At 44.4% G+C, this 24,289-nt stretch overlaps 2 non-coding genes across 2 annotated transcripts; both read right to left on the reverse strand.

Moving 5' to 3' along the window:
• Positions 1–3,917: 3,917 nt before the first annotated feature.
• Positions 3,918–3,989, reverse strand: trnat-cgu (transfer RNA threonine (anticodon CGU)). Its single transcript has one exon. It is a non-coding gene; the product is annotated as a tRNA-Thr (tRNA).
• Positions 3,990–16,202: 12,213 nt separating this feature from the next.
• On the reverse strand, positions 16,203–16,293 carry trnar-ucu (transfer RNA arginine (anticodon UCU)). Its single transcript is given in 2 exon segments — positions 16,203–16,238; positions 16,257–16,293. It is a non-coding gene; the product is annotated as a tRNA-Arg (tRNA).
• Between the last annotated feature and the right edge of the window lie 7,996 nt (positions 16,294–24,289).

Here is a 24,289-nt window from a genome sequence, read left to right on the forward strand (position 1 = left end):
TTCGGGCCTTCATGTCCTGCTTGCAGGCATCCTTGAAGTGGGGCTTTGGGCATCCAACTGGTCTTCTGTCTCCGGCGACCTCCCCATACAGAATACCCTTGGGAATGTGTCATCTTCCATCCTGCGAACGTGCCTGAGCCAGCAAAGTCACCTCTGCTTGACGAGTGTGAGCATACTCGGGAGATTTGCTTTTGAAAGCATTGTTACATTTGTGATTTTGTCCAGTGTTTATTTGCGCAGTGTCTCACTGTCTTTTGCACAATTGCCTTGGCTAATTTCAAGTCATATAATGTTCTGGCTGCTGGTTTCATGTTGTGCATCAGGTCGGTTCTGCTTTTTGCTTCAATAACAGATGTCATCTCTGCTGAGTAGGTGGGGAAGAGACAGTTGCCCACCTCCTTCTGGAATGTGTCTTTGCAAAGCAGGTGTGGAAAGAGATGCAGTGGTTTTTGTCGAGGTTCATCCCAAGCAGCTCTGTAACACAGGAGTCTGTGCTCTACGGGCTGTTCCCAGGGATGCACACCGAGATAAACATCAACTGCTGCTGGAGGACCATCAATTTAGTGATAGACACTCTTTGGTCTGCCCTAAACATGCTGGTCTTCCAGCGCAAAAGTTGTCCACGACCGAGTGTTGCAGACTGGCACATTCCAAGGTCCAGGACTACGTGCTGAGGGACACACTAAAGCTTGGGGTAGCCACTGCAAAGGTTCAATGGGGAAAGACCACTGTGTAAGGTCCCCCCGCCATAGTGAACTGGGCAGCTGGACTCATTGGAAACCCCTCGTGCTGTATACACCAGATATGGGTTTGCTGTAAAATGTCCATGTCAGGTAAAATGGAGTGGAAGGGTTGTGAGGCAACTCACTCCTGTATTGAAGAAAACTGATTTCCTTTGCACTTTTTGGAATGTCAACTTGGTGCTGTTTTGAACTGTTGTATAATGCATTTTTTACAGATTTATATGAATAAAGCATATTTTTAGGAATAAAAACCTGGGGATTCATATGCATAGTTCTTTGAAGGTGGCAGGACACATTGAGAAAGTAGTTAGCAAAGCATATGGGATCTTGGGCTTCATAAATAGAGGTACTGAGTACAAAAGTAGGGAAGTTATGCTGAACCTGTATAAATTTCTAGTTGGGCCACAACCAGAGAATTGCATCCTGTTCTAGTCAACACACTTTTGGAGGGATGTGAGTGTCCTTGAGAGGGTGGAGGAGATTTAACAGAATGGTTCCAGACATGAGGGATTTTAACTGTAAGGTAAAGTTGGAGAAGCTGGGGTTGTTCTCCCTGCAGCAAAGGAGATTGAGGGGAGATTTGATAGACATGTACAAGATTATAATAAATATGACAGTTTAGATAACTTACAGGGCGATGGGGATAGAGCGGGGGAATGGGACTGAATGGATTGATTTACATGGGCCTGATGGGCAAAATGACTTCCTGTACTGTAGTGACTCCAGGACTCAATGACTCTCTCTCCTTCTCTCTCTCTCTCTCTCTGTCTATCGCTTTACCTCTCTCTGCCTCTCTCTCTCTATCTGTCTTTAGCTGGTCCTCTAACTTTCTATCGCACTCTCTCTCTCTCTTTTTTCACACTCTCTCTCTCCATTACACACATATTTGTCAATCACATGTCAAAGAAGGAAGCGTAATGAAGGAATGTCTGCGCCCTTGAAAATGTTTCCAGCAGAATAGTTAAATGTTTAAAGTTTCTGTTGGGAGTTTGACCTGAGATGGTGAGACACAAGGATGTGAGGTTATTAAAGTCTTCACCAAATGTAATAGGGAATAATTTTCTTCACTGGTGAACCCAAAGGAACAAATATGGCACAAGAATGAGAAAAGTCAGAGGATTGAGAAACATCCAATGGTTCTTCACATATACAAGTCAGCAGACCCACAGAAAAACAGTAGGTTGAGTGTCCAGATCCAGTGATAGACTTGACAAATGTCGAGCTCGTGCTTTATTCTTTATAAACCCAACATCTGTCCACTTGGCTATTGCACCTCGTCTCGATGTATCTGATAATACTGATACTATTTGTATTCCACAGTTGCTTTGAAATCACAGGCAATATAAATGGATTGGGAATGTCAATGGTCAGGAACCATTAATGGATTGGGAAAGTCAATGGACTGGAAAATATCAGTGGATTGGGAAATTCTATAGACTGAGTTATATCAATGGATTGGGACAGTTCAGTACATTGTGAAACATCAATGGATTAGGAAACAGGAATTAAAGGGACAGATGGAGTTCAACCTGGAAAAGTGTGAAGTGATTCATTTTGGAAGGTCGAATTTGAATGCAGAATACAGGCTTAAAGACAGGATGCTTGGTGGTGTGGAGGAACAGAGGGATCTTGGGGTCCATGTCCATAGATCGCTCAAAGTTGCCACCCAAGTTGATAGGGTTGTTCAGAAGGCGTATGGTGTGTTGGCTTTCATTAACAGGGGGATTGAGTTTAAGAGCCGCGAGGTTATGCTGCAGCTCTATCAAGCCCTGGTTAGACCACACTTGGAATATTGTGTTCAGTTCTGGTCGCCTCATTATAGGAAGGATGTGGAAGCTTTAGAGAGGGTGCAGAGGAGATTTACCAGGATGCTGCCTGGACTGGAGGGTATGTTTTACGAAGAAAGGTTGAGGGTGCTAGGGCTTTTCTCATTGGAACGAAGAAGGATGAGAGGTGACTAGATAGAGGGGTACAAGATGATGAGAGGCATAGATAGAGTGGATAGCCAGAGACATTTTCCCAGGGCAGAAAGGGCTATCACCAGGGGGCATAATTTTAAGGTGATGGAGGAAGGTTTCGGGGAGATGTCAGAGGTAGGCTCTTTACACAGAGAGTGGTGGGTGCGTGGAATGCACTGCCAGCGGTGGTAGTAGAAGCAGATACATTAGGGACATTTAAGCGACTCTTGGATAGGTACATGGATGATAGTAGAATGAAGGGTATGTAGGTAGTTTGATCTTAGAGTAGGTTAAAGGTTCGGCACAACATCATGGGCCGATGGGCCTGTACTGTGCTGTACTGTTCTATGTTCTATGTTCCAGATGAAAGGATTGCATTAATTAATGGATTAGAATGTGGAGAGGCAGGAGAAAATGATGCCATTTTAGGGGGCCGGGGGTTAGTAGAAACAGACCAGGGCTATTTTACTCTCTATCTCATTCCTTTCTTCTATCTGGCTCATTATCACATCCTCTCACTCTCAGAGCGGGTGGAATCACTGGAACCCACACTTGTTGCTCAGGTTGTTTGGTTCCGGGAAAATACAAGGTCCACATCAGATTGACAGGAAAGATAAATGTGATTCAGAGCCAATCATATTCCTTTTGGTGATGTGTGCTCAGCCTTGTTATATCAGCAAAGGCAGCAGGAAATGCAAATCCTGAAGAGTTTTGATAGAGTGAAGAAGGAGAAAGTGTTGCCAGTGACAGAAGGGTCAGTAACCAGAGGAAACACATTTAAAGTAATTGACAAAAGAATTAGAGTTGTGATGAGGAGATTGTTTTTTCAGCAGTGTGTTGCTCTGGTCTGGAATGCAATCCTGAAAGGTCAGTGGAAGCAGATTCAATGTTAACTCTGAATGGAATTGGATACATACCTGACATGGAAAATATAACAGGGCAATGGGGGAAAGGACAGGAGTGTGGGATGTGGGATTAATAGAATAGCTCTGTTAAATATCAAGCAAATGCACAGTAATAAGGTTAAGTGCTTGGACCTCAGTTATTTTCACTCTATCAATGGCAGAGAAGGCTCGAGGGACCATGTGGCTGCTCCTCATGTTCTTCCCAGTGTCCAGGATAAAGTGTAACATCACACTGATTTCCAGATGGCCAAAACAAATGCAACGGACATCTTTTCTGGAAACATCACATTTAAAGTGAGAAACTAATCAAAAGGCACGGACGGGGATTGAACCCGTGATCTTCAGTTTACGAGACTGACGCCTTACCACTTGGCCACCATGCCTTTTGTTAATGAATACCTGAGGCTCCAGAGGAGGATTTGTGATTCTTTTTCAGTTTGGTTGAAACAGCATCGAGAAACATGCACAGAAATAAAGAGGGATTGTGGAATGGGAAACAGATCAGCCTCATTTACATCATCAGCATCATGAAATCTTCATTCAGACGTTCCATTCTCATCCTCAGCTTTTCTCACATCTGTACAATAATATAAGAGTGGACATTGGGTTGTCACTGGGCAGATTATAGAAATAGACTATGTGCATCATCACAGGAAGTGATGTAATATAATCTGTACGGCACCTCATGGAGAGTTGTAGATGAAACTTTCAATGCAAGATGTGTAGAGTAAACTCAGGTTATTTTAACCGTCAGATTCTTATAAATTGTGTACTAAGCCTTGACAGATATCAGAATATTATATGGGGGCCACAGTAAACCAAAGCAATGATGGAGAAATCTTTGCCTGTACCTTTGAAAAGGTCACTGGACTGAACCAAGCCGAGGAGTGGCCGAGATGGTTCCAGAAGTTTGCAAGGTATCGTACTGCATCGGGTCTCGTGCAGAAGCCAGACATGGAGCAGGTCAGTACACTATTGTCTGCCATGTAGGGAATGTGTAGGCTACGTGTGAAGAAGTTATTAAGGCACTCAAGACCTATATTAATTGAGGAAAAAAATGTCATCGTGGAGCCAAAGTTAAAACGCTGCATTTGCTGACAATGCAACCACCAGGTGACGCTGTACTAGCACATGCGCAAATGCAGCCTCTTCCACTGAAACGTCACTGTCTGTGACATTCAGGCAGCTGCCAGGATTAAAGATGGAGCTACTCAATTTATCACAGAAAACAACTTAGACCCAAAAATCCCCTCAAAGGTTGCCATCGCCGCCTCCGTCCCAACCCCAATAGTCCCCCGCTACCTCTTGCGCATTCGCCAGTTATATAGTACCAAGTCATCTTAATTCACCTAAAGTGAATTACTTTCGGAGCAGTGACTGTCATTTCATAAGCAAATACGGCACATATCTACACAATGGACATGTTTTGGTTGATACTCGGAGAACGTTGCGCTGTTTGAAGTCTCATCAGAAGGACAGCACCTCTGACAGTGCTGCACACCCTCTGTAATTCAGTGAGGTTTCATAGAGTCAGAGAGTTATACAGCACAGAAACAGGCCCTTCGGCCATCGTGTCCGTGCCGGCCATCAAGTACCTGTCTATTCTAATCCCATTTTCCAGCACGTGGCCGTAGCCTTGTATTCTGTGGCGTTTTGAGTGCTCATCTAGATACTTCTTAAATCTTGTGAGGGTTCCTGCCTCTACCACTCCTTCAGGCAATGTGTTCCAGATTCCAACCACCCTCGAGGTGAAACATTTTTTCCTCAAATCCCCTCTAAACAGTGCCATCCCATTCTCTGGACGATCATTCCCCGCCTCCCCCATCCCACTCTCTGACTGCTCACTCCCCCCTTCCCCCACCACCACCCCCATCCTGCTCTCTGGCCGCTCACACACCAGGCCATGGGCTCTGCCGCTTCCCTCCTCTCGGCCACTTGCTCCAACATTGCCCCATCTCCCCTCGAGGCTCGCCTTGCTTTATCGGGTGGTGCGGTGAAGAATGATCGAATGTTGGAGCGAGAGGCCGAGAGGAGGGAAGCAGCATGGCTTTGAGCTAGTGTCTGGAGGGACGTGGGGGGGGAAGCGGGGCGTGAGTGGACGGAGAGAGGGCAGTGCGGGGGTGGGGGGGCAGCAAGCGGCCGGAGGGCGGGAGAGCAGGGTAGCGAGGAGCGGGCAGCGAGCGGCCTGGAGTGAGTGGCTGAGAGGGGGTAGAGAGTTTTCCTGCGCATGCGCCACTTCGTCCTGGAAGACGTAGGCTGAGCATGCGCAACATCTCAGAGCGCAGGAGACTGTTTGTGCATGTGCGCAGCTTGGAGCGCTCTGATGACGTCGGCTGGCCGCTGCATTGTCAGGAATCACTTTGAATTTAATAAGCGTACAAAACAGAAAGGGGAGAGTATTCATTCATTTATCAATGACTTGTACAAACTCACGGAGGTTTGTGAATACAGCAACTTAAGAGAAGAGCTGAATGGAGACAGGATTGTGTTCGGGGTATTAGACAACACCCTTTCAGATCATCTGCAGTCCAGGGCTGATCTCACATTAACGAAAGAGTTTCAATTGAGCAGACAAACAGAGGTTAGAAAGTTTAACCAATCCGTTGTTCGAGGGGACAGGGAGAGTCTGATCTCCAGAGTTGCAGACTCAATTGAATTTGTTCAGAAAACAAAAGGAAAAATTAGTGGTAAAAGACAAGAAAGACGGGAAGAGCATCTAGTGGTAGCTGCAACCAATTGCAGTCGGTGTGGCTGAGAGAGACACAAGTGGGAAAACTGCCTCGCCAAAGAAGCTGAGTGTTTTTCCTGCAGAAAGATGGGACACTTTCAGTCAGTGTGTGGCAGTAAAATACCAGCACTGAATATAATTAAAGGGAAATCCCCAGAGAGCAAAAACATTAATGAAGTACAGGATATCCAAAGTGTGGAAATACATTTTTTAGGTGTAATCCAGGAAATAAAGTGAGAGTTGCTGGACGACAGAAATTCTGAAATATGTTAAGATAGATGTAGATAGATTCTTGATAAACAAGGGGGTGAAAGGTTATCGGGGGCAGTGGGAATGTGGAGTTGAGGTTACAATCAGATCAGCCATGATCTTATTGAATGGTGGAGCAGACTCGAGGGGCCGAGTGGTCTACTCCTGCTCCTAATTGGTATGTTTGTATGTAAGAAAACATGTTCTAGATACAATGAGAACTATCATTTGTTTGGAATTGGATTTGAAACCCCCTTTTATCAAAAGGTGATAGAGCTTTAATGTTTCTACAATTAACAGACAAATCCTTGTGGAGTTGAGATTGACAGAAATAATGGGCTGGATTCTATAGAGCCCTCAACGTCGAGATCTGTGGTGGGGGTGGGGTGGGAGCCGCCTGAAGATGGCCCCGGATGAGGCCCGCCATGGACCTCAACGTCGGCAGGGCCTGGCTCGATATTGCCTGCGACGGCGAGGCGTTGTGGGGGGACCCCCACCGCTCGGCAACGGGACCACAAACCTGCATTAATTATTATCCCATCACTTCCTGATATCCAGCTGCGATCTTCAGCCCGGTGACCGGCACTGCCGTGCCTTCGGAGCCCCATCCGGGGAAATGAGGTGCAACACTGGTGGGGAGGGGGGAGAAGGTAAGTTTCTCAGTGTGGGGGAGGGGGGACGGAGTCAAATTAATGTCATGGGTGTAGGGGATGGTGGGAAGGGTTATAGTTTACAGTTTGTGCAGTTTTGGGCGGAAGGTCAGAATGTAAAGGTAGGTTTTGGGAGGGAAGGGCAAATAATTAATTTAACTGTTATTGGGGGGATGGGAGAGAGGCAAAAGCAATGTATTTATTTCATTTCATTTAATCTTCCTTTAAATATTTTCCAGTAGGACTAACAGCCCTGTAAAAATGGCTGACACTCCAGTCCAGTACTAAGGCAATGCTGCACTATCAGAAATGCTGTTTTTCAGGTGAAACAGAAAACTGAGGATCCCTCTGCCCTCTCAGGTGGATGTTAAAGGTACCATGGCACTATTTCAGAGAATAGAAGGGGAATTATTTCTGGGGTGCTGGTCATTGTTTAACCCTGAATCAACATCACTTAAAAACAGATTATCTCGTTTTTATCACATTGTTGTTTCTGGGAGCTTGCTGTGCGCACATTGGCCACCATGTTTCCTACATGACTACAGTGACTACACTTGGAAAGTCCTTCATTGGCTGTAAAAGGCTTTGTAACGTCCTGTGGTCGTGAAATGCAAGTCTTGCTTTTTCCATTGTTATCAGTGTCATTGTGATGAAAAGATCGGATGCGTGAACACAAAGTTTAAATCAATTTTGATTAAAATAATGTAAAAGCATCTATATTCTTGCACTGTACTTAATAATCTCCATCTTCCTATCCTTACAGAGTGCAATGTCATCGACCCTGAAATTGATTCCAGAATCTCATAGAATCTTAGACTCATAGAAAGTTTAAGGCACAGAAAGAGGCCACTTGGCCCTCAGACAATTTCAGCCCAGTTCTGATGAAAGGTCACAGATCTGAAACGTTAACTCTGTTTCTCTCTCCACAGATGCTGCCAGACCTGCTGATTATTTCCAGCATTTTCTGTTTTTATTTCAGATTTCCAGTATCTGCAGTATTTTGCTTCTGTGTTAATTTGAAAGTTAAAACTGAACCACCTGTTTACAATTCACACTGAAGTCTCCCATGAAGTGATTCTGTATAATATTGATATAATGAATACAGATTCCGACACAGAGCTTCCTGTGGGGAATTGGGGATATGAAAACCAGCAGACTCTGCAGGAATTTCCACTGGGAGCACAAATTCACAAAATCTACCTTTTATATATCGATTCATTTTGATTGTCCTTCTGGAAAATTATTTTGCAACAATTTAAACATCAACCCACAGCTCCATGACTGGGTCAATTATGAGGTCATCCTCTGACAGGTCATGTGACAGCTGGAGCCACAAGACATCAGAACCAGATTTGTGACTGGATTAAAACCCGGAATCCTGTCCCAATGGCTTTTCAAATAAAGCTGTTGCTGTTTGAAAACACAGCAGTTAAACTTTCTGCCTGACCATGAGGGGTACTAGGGAGAAATTTACAAAACTCAATCCTTCAACAAAATAGTTCAAAAATCATTCATATAGAAATCATGTGAGGATTCATATGCAGTAGAGAAACAAGCAAAATACAGAAAGTACAGAGGAGAGCTGAAAAACGAAATGAGATCAGCAAGAGAATGTATGAGAAAAGATTAGCAGGTCACATAACTGGGAACACTGAAGTCTTTTACCAACATATGGACAGTCAGTAAAAGGGGGGATCAATTAGGAGATCCTGTGGAGACAGAGGGTGTGGCTGAGGCACTAATTAAGTATCACAAAATAAGCGGATGCTGCAAATGTCACAGTAAAGGAGGAGGAAGTGAAGAAATTGGACAGGATGAAAATAGATAAAGAGGAGACAATTACAAGGTTGGCAGCTCTCACAGTAGAAAAGTCACCCAGTTTGAATGGGCTGCATCCTGGGTTGCTGAGGGAAGTAAGGGTGGAAATATCAGAGACTCGAACCACAATCTTTCAATCCTCCTTAAATATGGGAATGTTGCCAGAGAACTGGAGGATGCAGGTAAGCTTGGGTAGTTCGATCTTAGTTTAACTTGACCATTTTTATAATGTATCCATTGTAATAACTAACAAGGTCAAGAAAGCCATTTTATAATTAACACATGACCAAAGGAGCCATTTTGTGTTCAGTGCTAATGTGCCATGAAGAGGACACTATTTGTGCTTAAACATTAGCACAACACGGGAAGAAATGGTTACCGATTATAAGCTCTCACTCAATTGGTGCAGAGTATGAGCACCAGGGGTTACTTCTGACAGTTGAAGAGATCATCGCATCTCATTGGATAGCTACCACCCACTCCAAGCTGGGTAGCCCCCAATCAGTTAGGCGCTGTCCTGCCACAACCTGCTTGCTTCAATGGGTGCTTGGAGCTTAGAGAGTCATCTCTCAACAGGCGGATCGATAATCAATGCACCAAGAAAAACAAGCTCAACAAAGAAGACACCAGTCCTTCGCATCGCAAGCTGGAATGTGAGGACCATGTGTCCTGGCCTTACTGACACCCTTCTGCAGGTTGATGAGACACACAAGACAGCTTTGATGGACAAAGAACTCACAAGGCTCAATGTGGACATAGCTGTGCTGCAAGAAACTAGACTCGTCCAAAGTGGATCCCTCAAAGAGAAACACTACACCTTCTTCTGGCAGGGGAAATCCCAAGAGGCAACTCGTGAGCATGGAGTGGTTTTCACAGTAAAAAACACGCCACTTGAGATGAGTGAACCAGCCACAGTAGGCTCAGAGAGACTTCTTACTCTTCACTTGTCAACAAGCGTGGGCCCAGTTAATCTCATGTGCATCTATGTCCCGACACTCACCTCCACCCCAGATGTCAAGGATCAATTCTATGTGACACTTGATACTGCCATCAGTAGAATTCCCAGCACTGAGGGACTGTACCTTCTAGGAGACTTCAACACAAGCTTGGGTATTGACTACACAGCTTTGCCAATGTGCATAGAGCACCAGGGGATTGGCAAGATGAACGAAAATGGACAGAGGTTGCTGGAGCTATGCTGTCACCATGGATTCTGTGTGATGAACAGCTACTTCCAGGTCAAGCTGTGCCACAGGGTGTCCTGGAGACATCTGAGATCACGCCACTGGCACCAGCTAGACCTTATCATCACCAGACATACCACCCTCAGCAGTGTCCTCATCACTCACAGCTATCACAGCGCTGACTGTGACACTGACCACTCCCTGGTGTGTAACAAGGTCAGACTTCAGCCAAGGAAGCTTCATCCATCCAAGAAGAACGTCGTCCTCAGATCAACACTTGACGACCCACTGATCCAGAAAGGACCCAGGAGTTCCTCAACATCCTCGATCAGGCTCTTTCAGACAACAATGCTCAAGGTCTCAGTGCGGTGTCAAAGTGGAATCATCTGTTAACAAGCAGATGGAAAGGTGCGTGGAGCATTACATTAAACTCTACATAACGGAGAATATTGTCATTGAAGTGACTCTCAGTGCCATTCCAGACTTCCCTGTCATGGAGGAGCTGGACAGTGACCCCACCATAGTGGAGCTCAACAAAGCCATTGACCATCTTGCCAGTGGTAAAGCCCCGGGAAATGATGGTATTCCACCTGGAATCATCAAGAGTGGAAAAGCGGTTCTACTGCAGCATCTCCATGAACTTCTGTGTCTCTGTTGGAAGGAAAGATCTGCACCTCAAAACATGCATGATGCAAACATTGTCACCTTGTACAACAATAAGGGGGAATCGCAGTGACTGCAGCAAATAGCGAGGCATCTCCTTGCTAAGTATTGTGGGGAAGGTCTTTGCTCGCATTGCTCTGACCAGATTGCAGACCCTGGCATCACACATCTATCCTGAGTCTCAGTGCAGCTTCAGAGCTGGTAGATCGACAGTCGACATGATTGTCTCACTTCGGCAGTTACAGGAGAAGTACTGTGAACAGTACAGACCACTCTACATTGTCTTTACATATGAACATACGAATTAGGAGCAGGAGTGGGCCACTCGTCCCTTCGAGCCTGCTTCACCATTCAATAAGCTCATGGCTGAACTGATTACTCCACATGTCCATCTACCTCCGATAACCTTTCACCCCCTTGCAGATAAAGAATCTATCCATCTCTCCCTTAAAAATATTCAAAGACTCTGCTTCCACCGCCTTTTGAGGAAGAAAATTCCAAATACTCACGACCCTCTGAGGGGGAAAATTGCTCCTCATCTCTGTCTTAAATGGGTGACCCCTTATTTTTAAACAGTGACCCCTAGCTCTAGATTCTCCCACAAGGGGAAACATCCTTTCCACATCCACCCTGTCAAAACCCCTCAGGATCTTGTATGTTTCAATCATGTCGCCTCTTTCTCTTCTAAACTCTAGTGGATACGAACCTAGCCTGTCCAATCTTTCCTCGTAAGACAGCCCACCCATTCCATGTATTAGTCTAGTAAACCTTCTCTGTACTACCTCCAATGCATTTACATCCTTCCATAAATAAGGAGACCAGTACTGTACTCAGTGTTGCAGAAGAGGTCTCACCAATGCCCTGTATAGCTGAAGCATAACCTCCCTACTATTGTATTCAATTCCCCTGGCGATAAATGATAACATTCTATTAGCTTTCCTAATTGCGTGCTGTACCTGCAGACTAACCTTTTGCGATTCGTGCACTAGGACACCCAGATCCCCTGCATCTCAGATCTCTGCAATCTCTCACCATTTAGATAATATGCTTTTTTATTCTTCCTGCCAAAGTGGACAATTTCCCACTTTCCCACATTATACTCCATTTGCCAGGTCTTTGCCCAGTCACTTAACCTATCTATATCCCTTTGTAGCCCCCTTATGTCCTCTTCACAACCTACTTTCCGACCTATCTTTGTCATCAGCAAATTTAGCAACCATACTTTTGGTCCCTTCATCAAAGTCATTTCGAGAATTGTAGAAGGTTGAGGCCCCAGCACAGATCCCTGTGGACCACTCGTTACTTCTTGCCAACCAGAAAATGACCCATTTATGCTGACTCTCTGTTTCCTGTCAGCTAGCCAATCCTCTATCCATGCCAATATGTTACCCCTGACACCATGAGCTTTTATTTTCTGCAATAACCTTTGATATGTCACCTTATCCTTCTGGAAATCGAAGTAAAATACATCCACCGGTTCCCCTTTATCCACAGCACATGTAACTCCCTCAAAGAACTCCAATAAATTGGTTAAACATGATTTCCCTTTCACAAAACCATGTTGACTCTGCCTGATTACCTTTATTTTTTCTAAATGCCCTGCTATAACATCTTCAGTAATCGCTCCTAACATTTTCCCTGAGACAGATGTTAAGCTAACTGGCCTGTCGTTTCCTGCTTTCTGTCTCCCTCCCTTTTTGAATAAATGAATTACATTCGCTACTTTCCAATCTAACAGAACCTTCCCGAAGCGAGGGAATTTTGGAAAATTAAAACCAGCGCATCAACTATCTCACTAGCCACTTCAGGACCTGGCGACTTATCAGCCCGCAGCTCCAACAATTTGTTTAGTACCACTTCACTGGTGATTGTAATTTTCTTGAGTTCCTCCCTCCCTTCCATTTCCTGACTTACAGCTAATACTGGGATGTTATTTGTATCCTCAATAGTGAAGACCAATCCAAAGTATCTGTTCAATTCATCTGCCATCTCTTAATTATCCATTATTAATTCCCCAGACACACTTTCCATAGGACCAACACTCACTTTGTTAACTCTTTTCTTTTTAAAATATCTATCGAAACTCTTACTAGTTGTCTTTATATTTCTCGCTGGCTTTCTCTCATACTCTAATTTTACCTTCCTTATCAATCTTTTAGTCATTCTTTGCTGTTTTTTTATATTCTGTCCAATCTTCTGACCTGCCTCCCATCTTTGCACAATTATAGGCTTTTTCTTTAAGTTTGATAGTATCTTTAACTGTTTTCCTGAACCATGGATGGTGAGTCCCACCTTTGGAATTTTTCTTTCTCGTTGAAATATATCTATTCTGTGTATTCTGAAATTTTCCTTAAATGTCTGCCACTGCATCTCTATTGACTTATCCCTTAACCTAATTTGCCAGTTCACTTTAGCTAGCTCTGCTTTCATGCCCTTATAATTGCCCTTATTTAAGTTTAAAATACTCGTTTGGGACCCACTCTTCTCTCCCTCAAACTGAATGTAAAATTCACTCATATTATGATCGCTACTACCTAGGGGCACCTTAACTACGAGGTCATTAATTAATCCTATCTCGTTGCACAATGCCAGGTCTAGTATAGCCTGCTCTCAGGTTGGCTCCAGAACTTATTTTTCCAAGAAATTATCCCAAAAACATTCTATGTACTCCTCATCTAGGCTACCTCTGCCCATCAGAATTTCCAGACTATATGTAGATTAAAATCCCCCATAATTATTGCTGTACCTTTCTGACAAGCTGCCATTATTTCTTTTTTTATACCCCATCCTAGTGTGGTTAATGTTAGGTGGCCTGTACACCACTCCCACAAGTGACTTCTTGCCTGTATTATTTCTCATCTCAACTCAAACTGCTTCTACATCGTGATCTCCTGAACTTAGGTCATCCCTCTCTATTGCGCTAATACCATCATTAATTAACAGAGTTACCCCATCACCTTTTCCAAGCTTCCTGTCCTTCCTAAATGCCATGTCACCTCCAATATTCTCATCCCAATCTCTGTCGCCCTGCAGCCATGTCTCTGTAATGACTATCAGATCGTACTTATTTATTCTATTTGTGCTCTCTGTTCATCTGTTTTGTTTCGAAAGCTCCATGCATTCAGATACAGAGCACTTAGTTTTGTCCTTTTATTATTTTTGTAACCTCTAGCCTTATCTGTTGATTTACTCTTAGATTTGTACATTCTGTCCCTTCCTGTCACAGTCTGTTTATCATTTCCCATATTTATACCTTTCTCTCTTGCCTTGCCTCTCCTCCTTGATTCACCATATCTTCCCAAATTTGATCCCTTGCCCCCACTATTCAGTTTAAAACCGTCTCTACGTCCCTCGTTATGTGGCTCGCGAGAACACCGGCACCAGCACGGTTCAGGTGCAGACCGTCCCAACGGTACAGCCACCTCTTTCCCCAGTACTGGTGCCAAAGCCCCACGAACCAGAACCCACTACTACCACACCTGTCTTTCAGCCGCACATTACTTTCTCTAATCTTATTTGTCCTATGCCAATTTGCACATGGCTCAGGTAATAATCCAGAGATGATTACCTTTGAGGTTCTGCTTCTTAATTTGGTGCCTAGTTCCTCATACTGACTATGCAGAACCTCTATCCTTGTCCTGCCTATGTCGTTGGTACCGACATGGACCACGACAACTGGATCCTCCCCCTCCCATTGTATGTTTCGCTCCAGCCCTGAGCAGACGTCCTGAATCCTGGCACGGGCAGGCAACACAGCCGTCTGGACTCTTGCTCTTTGCTGCAGAGAACAGTCTTAATCCACCTTACTATACTGTCCCCTACTACCACTACATTCCTTTTTTCTCACACTTTGAGCCGCAAACACTTTTTTTTAATTTTCAAAATATACTTTATTCATAAAAATCTGCAAATATTACATTGCCAAACAGTTTCAAACAGCACCAAAAAATACAAACATTGCAAGGGAGATCAGTTTCCTTCTCTCCTATCATGAGTTTCTTCACAACCCTTCCATTTCACTATTGTCATGCCAATTACATTTTTACATTTACAGCAAAAGAAAATAACAACGATACAGTTCGAGGGATTTCCCATGGCTCCAGCCCCTCAGTTCAGCTTGGTGGGGGGACCTTACACTGTGGTCTTTCCCCATTGAGCCTTTGCTGCGGCTGCTCCAAGCTTTAGTGCGTCCCTCAGCACGTAGCCCTGGACCTTGGAATGTGCCAGTCTGCAACATTCGGTGGTGGACAACAGTTTGCGCTGGAAGACCAGCAAGTTTCGGGCAGCCCAAAGGGCGTCTTTCACCGAATTGATAGTCCTCCAGCAGCAGTTGATGTTTGTCTCGGTGAGCGTCCCTGGGAACAGCCCTGAGAGCACAGACTCCTGTGTTACAGAGCAGCTTGGGATGAACCTCGACAAAAACCACTGCATCTCTTTCCACACCTGCTTTGCAAAGACACATTCCAGGAGGAGGTGGGCGACCGTCTCTTCCCCACCACAGCCAACGCGGGGGCACTGTGCGGAGGGGGCGAGACTTCGGGTGTGCAGGAAGGATCTGACGGAAAGGGCCCGTCTCACCACCAGCCAAGCTACGTCTTGGTGCTTGTTTGAAAGTTCTGGTGATGAGGCATTCCGCCAAATGCCTTTGACGGTCTGCTCGGGGAACCATCCGACAGGATCCACCATCTCCTTTTCCCGTAGGCCCTTGAGGACATTCCGTGCAGACCAATGCCTGATGGACCGGTGGTCAAATGTGTTTTGCCGCAGAAACTAAACACTTTTTTTTTATTTCCAAAATATACTTTATTCATAAACATCTGTAAAAATTACATTGCCGAACAGTTTCCAAACAGCACCAAAAAATACAAACATTGCAAGGGATATCAGTTTCCTTCAATACTCTCATGAGTTTCTTCCCAACCCTTCCGTTTCACAATTGTCATGTCAATTACAGTTTTACATTTACAGCAAAATGGACCTTAATCACTTACAGATACTCATCAAACATGCAGCTTTTTCCAAACCAATCAACTACCTGCTTGCCTGTGATGTCACAGCTCAACAGATCCTCACCAAACAGCTCCTTCCACTGCACCGAAGCAAGAACCAAATCCTGTAAACTCACCCCAGCGGCCCTCTGTTTCCCTGCTCTCACTCTCCATTGTAACATCACTTTTTGATTTTATTACCCCAGCTCTGCTCCTGCTGTGCTCCTCTCTCTCTCGCTCTGTCTCTGAGTCGGTGCTTTTGACACACTTGATAACTCTCTGTTCCGTCGTGCTCTTCTGTCTCTGGTCCAAAATCTGACTCTGGTGGGATTTGAAACCACAACCTTTGAATGCCTTCTTTATCATTATTTAGAAGTCCAACACGCTATCCGTTGCGCCACAGAGCCGCACATATTTTGATAAACATCACCAAGGCCTTTGATCTTGTCAGCAGAGACGGACTCTTCAAACTGCGATGGAAACTCGGCTGCCCTCCTGAACTCTTGGGCATCATCTCTTCTTTCCACGAGAACATGCACAGTTCCATCAGTTACAATGGAGCAACATCAGACACTTTCAAGTTCAGCAGTGGGGTAAAGAAAGGCTGCGTGCTGGCGCCAACTCTCTTAGGAACAGAGGAACATAGGAGTAGGCCATTCAGCCCGTCGAGCCTTTTCTGCCATTCAATTCGATCATGGCTGATCATCTACCTCAACGCCCCTTTCCCGTGCTCTCCCCATATCCCTTGATGTCATGAGTATCAAGATTTCTAACAATTTCTGTCTTGAACATGCTCAATGATTGAACAGGCACAGCTCTCTGCGGTAGAGAATTCCAATGATTCACCACCGTCTGAGTGTAGAAATTCAACTCGATCTCAGTTTTAAATGGCCTACTCCTTATTCTGAGACTTGGTCCCCTGATTTTAGACTCACCAACCAGGGCAAACATCCTATCTACATCCACACTGTCACGCCCTATAAGAATTTTATCAGTTTCAATGAGATCACCTCTCATTCTTCGAAACTTTAAGGAATACAGTCCCATTTTCCTCATAAGACAATCCCACCATCCCAGGGATTAGTCTGGTGACCCTCTGTTTCACTCCCTCTATGGCAAGTATATCCTTCCTTAGATGAGGAGACCAAACTATACACAATACTCCAGCGCGGTTTCACCAAGGCTCTATACAATTGCAACAAGACATCTTTACTCCTGTACTCATGATCCCTCGTGTGAAGGCCAACATACCATTTGCCTTCCTAATTGATTGCTGCACCTGCACAAGAGCTTTTAGTGTCTCATGAACAAGGACACCCAGGTCCCTTTGGACATCAACACTTCCCAACCTCTCACCATTTAAGAAATACTCTGTCTTTATGTTTATTCCACCAAAGTGGAGAACTTCACACTTACTCACGTTATATTCCATCTGCCATGTTCTTTCCCATTCACTTAGCCTCTCCAGGTTCCCTGGAAGCCTCTCTGCATCCTTCTCACAGCTCACACTTCACCTAGCTTTGTGTCATCTGCAAACTTGGAAATATTACATTTAATCCCTACATCCAAATCATTTATTTCGGTTGTTAACAGCTGTGGCTCCAACACTGATTCTTGCAGTACCCCAATAGTAACAGCCTGCCATCCTGAGGAGGACCCGTTATTCCTGCTCTCTGTTTTCGGTCTGTTAACCAATTCTCAATCCATACCAGTATATTATCTCCAATCCTATGTGCTCTAATTTTGTTTACTCACCTCCTGTGTGGGACATTACCAAAGCATCCACTGGTTCTCCTTTATCTGTTCTACAGGTAACATCCTCAAAAAACTCAACGGGTTTTTTCATACCTGTTTTCCTTTTCATAAATCTATGTTGACTCTGCCCAATCATATCATTATTTTCTAACTGTCTATTTATCACATCCTTTATAACTGGTGTATTCTTCCCCATGCTGCTATTGTACACTTTCAGTGACACAGATGGGGGTGTTCACCTGTATATCAGAGCTGACGACAAGCTGTTCATCTTGGCAAGACTCCACTTGGACGTAGAGACTTGGACGTAGAGACTCCACTTTCTATCAACATTGACAACCTCACTTTGGAGGTTGTCAACAGCTTCACATACCTTGGATCAACAATCACCAGCAATCTGTCCCTTGAAGCTGAAATCAGCACCAGGATTGCCAATGCTGCAGCTGTCATGTCAAAGTTGAGAAGACGGGTGTGAACCGACAGCAAACTGACCGTAAATACAAAGCTCCACGTGTACCAGGCTTGTGTTCTCAGCACCCTCCTTTATAGTAGAGAATCATCAACAACTTATGCAAGCCAAGAAAAGCAGCTGAACAGCTTCCACCTCCACTGCCTCAGATGGATATTGGACATCTCCTGGCAGGACAGAGTGCCGAATGAGGAAGTACACCAGCGTGCAGGGATCCACAGCATGTGTGCCCTCTTGATTCAGAGGCGGCTCTGTTGACTGGGCCAAATGAATGACAGTCACATTGCCAAATACATGCTCTGTGGTGAGCTTGCTATCAGCACAAGACCAACAGGTCAGGGAAAAAATCAAGTTATTTGGAGAGGTTTGAGTTAATTAAGGAGAGTGGGCATGGATTTATAAATGAAAGTTCATGCTTGATGAATCTAACTGCATTTTTTGATAAACTATCTGAGAAAGTTGATGCAGGGAATGCAGTGGATGTTGTTTATATGGATTTTACAAAAGCATTTTATGAAGTACCACATAAAAGGGTGGTTAACAAAATTGAGGTTCATGGATTAGGAGGGTCAGTGTCCATTTGGATAGGAAATTGTTTTAAGGACAGAAAACAGCGAGTCATATGAAATGGTTCTTGGTCAGACCGGAGGATAGTCGACAGTGGTGTTCCCCAAGGGTCAGTGCTAGAACCATTGCTTTTTTTTGCTACAGATTAATGACTTGGATCTTGGAATACCGAGCAGAATCTCAAAATATGCCGATGACACCAAACTTGGAGGAGTGGCAAATAGTGAGGATGATATGAACTGCCTGAAACAGGATAGTTATCGGCTAGTAGGATGGGCAGACAGGTGGCAGATGGAATTTAATAGTGACAAGTGTGAGGTGAAGCATTTTAGCAGAAGAAATAGGTAGAGGCAATATATCCTCAATGCTACAGTTCTGAAGAGTGTGCTGGAATAGAGGGACCTGGAGTACATGTCCATCATTCTTTGAAGTTGGCAAGACATATTGCGAGAGTGGTTAGCAAAGCATGTGGGATCTTGGGCTTTATAAATAGAGACATGGAGTACAAAAGCAGGGTTGTTATGCTGAACTCTGGTTAGGCCCCAATTGGAGTGTTGCATTCAGATCTGCTCACCAATCTTTAGAAAGGATGTGCGGATTCTTGAGAGGATGCAGAGAATATTTACCAGAATAGTTCCAGGGATGGAGGGTTTTAGTTTCAAGGTTAGGTTAGAAAAACAGGGTTTTTTCTGCCTGTATCAAAGGAGATTGAGGGGAGAATTGATAGAGGTGTCGAAGGCTATGACAGTTTTAGATAAGTTGGCAAAGAAAAATTGTTCCCATTAATATTGGTACAAGGACTAGGGGATTCAGATTGAAGGTTTTGGACAAGAGATGCAGGGGGAATGTGCGGAAGAGCTTTTTTACACAGTGATTGGTAATGATCTGTAACTCGCTGCCCCCGAGGGCGGAGGAAGTGGAGACAATCGTTGGTTACAAAAGGAATTTTGATGGGCATTTGAAGGAAATAAATTTACAGGGCTAGGGGGATCGAGCAGACAAGTGGGACTGACTGGATCGCTCCATGGAGAGCTGGCCTGTACTCGATGGGGCAAATGGCCTCCTTCTATACCACAAATGACCCAATGACTCGATGAGTCTATGTCACTCTCAGAATCAAGACAACAGAGTGACAGATTTAACACAACATTACAACATATGTTTGGTTTGACAAATTCAATAATAACTCGTCTCCACTCCTAGTATTTCTAAACCCCACACATTCACTATAATGTCAACAATTATTTCCTGTTGTGTCTCTCTCACATTTGTAAACTTCACTATATTGGAGTGAGATGACATGTACTGGCGGGAAGCAAGAACTGCAATCAAGCAGCAGAAACTCCACAGTCTGTCAGGGTTAAAGAAACATTGCAATATGAGGAAATGGTGAAGGGGTTTGATCGGGTTGATGGAAACATGATTCCACTTGTGGTATCGTATGAAGCAGGGGCCGGAAATATAAAATTGTCGTTAATAAAAGAAATGAGGAATTCATGAAAAATGCATTTGCTTAGAGAATGGTTATAGAGATATACAGCACTGATATAGGCCCTTTGGCCCACTGAGTCTGCACTGACCATCAACCACCCATTTATACTAATCCTATGTTAACCCAGAATTCTCTACCACATCCCCACATTTCTCCTATCACCTACCCTGGGGCCAATTTACAACAGTCAATTTATCTATCAACCCACAAGTCTTTCGTTGTGGGAGGAAACCAGAGTACCTTGTGGAAGCCCACATAAACAACTTGCAAACTCCACACAGACAGTATACAGAACTGAATCGGGGTCATTGAAGTTGTGAAGCTGCAGTGCTCACCACTGCACCACCCTTAGAATGTGGACAGAGTAAAAAGTGAGATTGGATGGACAGAAGCAGTCTGAAAAGATGGCTCAAACAAAAGGTGAAAACCCTGAAATGTTAACTCTGTTTCTCTCTCCACAGATGCTGTCAGAGGTGCTGAGTATTTCCAACACTTTCTGTTTTTATTTCAGCTTTGTCGGATATTGTTTTGATCTGAAAAAAATGCATGATCGGCTGTGGGTGCCAGTGAAATTCCACAGGAGCGAATAAAGGCCAAGCTAACGGTGGCTCGTTGGTTTAGGGGTATGATTCTCGCTTTGGGTATATAAGTGATTAGTATGTGTGAGTTCCTGGGTTTAAATCCCAGACGAGCCGTTCTCTATTGCCATTTGTAGTTTAAGGTCATCGATTGCTTTCAGCCTTCCAGAAAGCGGAATCGATTTCCAAACTGAGCCTGCTTGAGGACCGGGGAACTGGATTCAAAGAGCTTGTCGACAAAATTGAAATGAACAAAATATACAGATTGTCAAGTGGGAATATAAGGTTGCAACAGTAACTGAAGGCCTGCTCGGGTCAGCAAATGAAACCCGACCCAAGCCTGACAGCACCACATCCGACCTGGTCCGAGTCCTTTCATTTTTTTCCCGTGCCCGAACTGACCACCAGAATGTTCAGTTAAACTTGCTTCCGTTTTTCACTTTTTAAGCTTGTGCAGGTAAGGCAACAAAAACTGTAACTGGACTTGAAAGGTTGTTTAAATGTCCATTAAGATTAGAGCTACGTACCGGAGGTGATGAGCTGAAGATTGTTACCATAGAAGTTAGTGATTGTGAGGTCACTAGTTAAAGAGAAACTCATGGAGTTGTGCCCAGACAGGTTGTCTCACACTGTATTGATTAAAATATTGCCCGAAGGCTAGAAAATATCATTATACATTCCCTAGACTCCTGCTTTACAGGTTGAAATACTTTCTGCAAGTTTATCCAGAGAGCAGCTGAGATGCAGAGACCAGGAAGGTCTTGAGTGATTAATTATTATAAAATATACATTCTTATATTAAGGAGATTGTGCTCTACCTTCGATGGAATCGCTCACTGCAGACTAGTGCGGAGTGTTTCCCGCCTTGACGTCCTGGCTGTCACTGGATTTTGAGTCCAGGCCTCTGGATTACTAGTCCAGTAATCTTTGAAATTTCTCCCTTGATCTAATATTTTAATCTGGTAAGTCAGATTTTACAAAAAAAAATTAAATGATTTAAGACTGCTTCATGTTCAGCAGTGCCAAATGAATAAAGAAATTCAAATATATTCAAAATTATATATCAACTATTAAATACTAATGCCCAGCTTTGAATACAAAAAATGCCTCTAATTGTGTTCTGGTCTGCAATGGAATTCTTCAGTGTTTCTGTTTAGCTTGGATTGACTTATCAATTTTCTTGTTTTTCACTTTGTCGATGCCTTTGAATAATTGTGGATCCTTCTTCAGGGTGTCTTCTTTCACCAGGTAGTTCTGACCTCTGATGATGTTGATCGTAATCAGCTTCAATTTACTGATAGTTTTGGAAGTGAGCAGATTTCCTTTGCTTGAGTTTACAACATGGAACCTAGTCTGACGTGTGGACCCATGAGAGGATTTGAAAGCTGCCCTTGCATTGGAGCATACAGTTGCATCCATCCAAACAGAGGTACAGTAGAAGTGACATATTCACTTCAGTCTGTCGATCATGGGACTTTTAATCTTAGGGTTGTGAGTTTGAGCGCCATTTAGTTTTTCCATTTTTTAGGCTTCATTAGCAGAGAGTACAAGGAGTGTTTGAAATGAAATTCAACAACAGTATGAGAAACGCTCTCTTTCATTCGGGACTCTCGCGAGCGAGGAGTGAACAGCTGGGAAGTCAATTTCATCGGGAGTTTCGGCGGAGCAGGGACTGCTGGGTAAGTAGAAACCTATATATTTGGGCTGTGTAAATTCTCTTACCTTTCTCTTACCTTTTCGTTGTGCAGCTTTTCCAGGAGCACAGGCATTGCGAGCGAGGAGTGAACAGCTGGGAAGTCAATTTCATCGGGAGTTTCGGTGGAGCAGGGACTGCTGGGTAAGTAGAAACCTATATATTTGGGCTGTGTAAATTCTCTTACCTTTTCGTTGTGCAGCTTTTCCAGGAGCACAGGCATTGCGAGCGAGGAGTGAACAGCTGGGAAGTCAATTTCATCGGGAGTTTCGGTGGAGCAGGGACTGCTGGGTAAGTAGAAACCTATAGATTTGGGCTGTGTAAATTCTCTTACCTTTTCGTTGTGCAGCTTTTCCAGGAGCACAGGCATTGCGAGCGAAGAGTGAACAGCTGGGAAGTCAATTTCATCGGGAGTTTCGGTGGAGCAGGGACTGCTGGGTAAGTAGAAACCTATATATTTGGGCTGTGTAAATGCTCTTACCTTTTCGTTGTGCAGCTTTTCCAGGAGCACAGGCATTGCGAGCGAGGAGTGAACAGCTGGGAAGTCAATTTCATCGGGAGTTTCGGTGGGGCAGGGACTGCGGGGTAAGTAGAAACCTATAGATTTGGGCTGTGTAAATTCTCTTACCTTTTCGTTGTGCAGCTTTTCCAGGAGCACAGGCATTGCGAGCGAGGAGTGAACAGCTGGGAAGTCAATTTCATCGGGAGTTTCGGTGGAGCAGGGACTGCTGGGTAAGTAGAAACCTATATATTTGGGCTGTGTAAATTCTCTTACCTTTTCGTTGTGCAGCTTTTCCAGGAGCACAGGCATTGCGAGCGAGGAGTGAACAGCTGGGAAGTCAATTTCATCGGGAGTTTCGGTGGAGCAGGGACTGCTGGGTAAGTAGAAACCTATAGATTTGGGCTGTGTAAATTCTCTTACCTTTTCGTTGTGCAGCTTTTCCAGGAGCACAGGCATTGCGAGCGAAGAGTGAACAGCTGGGAAGTCAATTTCATCGGGAGTTTCGGTGGAGCAGGGACTGCTGGGTAAGTAGAAACCTATATATTTGGGCTGTGTAAATGCTCTTACCTTTTCGTTGTGCAGCTTTTCCAGGAGCACAGGCATTGCGAGCGAGGAGTGAACAGCTGGGAAGTCAATTTCATCGGGAGTTTCGGTGGGGCAGGGACTGCGGGGTAAGTAGAAACCTATAGATTTGGGCTGTGTAAATTCTCTTACCTTTTCGTTGTGCAGCTTTTCCAGGAGCACAGGCATTGCGAGCGAGGAGTGAACAGCTGGGAAGTCAATTTCATCGGGAGTTTCGGTGGAGCAGGGACTGCTGGGTAAGTAGAAACCTATATATTTGGGCTGTGTAAATTCTCTTACCTTTTCGTTGTGCAGCTTTTCCAGGAGCACAGGCATTGCGAGCGAGGAGTGAACAGCTGGGAAGTCAATTTCATCGGGAGTTTCGGTGGAGCAGGGACTGCTGGGTAAGTAGAAACCTATATATTTGAGCTGTTTCTGAACCCGAGACACTACTCTTGTAGTGTCTCCCACCCGCCCTCCTCCTCTTACCAAAAAAAAGGACTCGGTTGTGTGTAGGTAAGGTAAGGCTTTTTCAATTTATCTTCTTGTTTTATCGTGTGATTGGTTAAAAACTTGGGTATTTAGAATAGTGGGAATGGAGGTTAAGGCAGTTGAATGTTCCTCCTGCAGAATGTGGGAGGTAAGGGTCGCCAAGGGTGTCCCTGCTGACTGCATCTGCAGGAAGTGCACCCAGCTCCAGCTCCTCGAGGACCGCGTTAGGGAACTGGAGCTGGAGCTGGAGGAACTTCAGATCATTCGGGAGGCGGAGGGGATTATTGAGAGGAG

This window comes from Heterodontus francisci, unplaced genomic scaffold, assembly GCF_036365525.1.
Source record: "Heterodontus francisci isolate sHetFra1 unplaced genomic scaffold, sHetFra1.hap1 HAP1_SCAFFOLD_88, whole genome shotgun sequence".
NCBI classification, from domain to species: Eukaryota; Metazoa; Chordata; class Chondrichthyes; order Heterodontiformes; family Heterodontidae; genus Heterodontus; species Heterodontus francisci.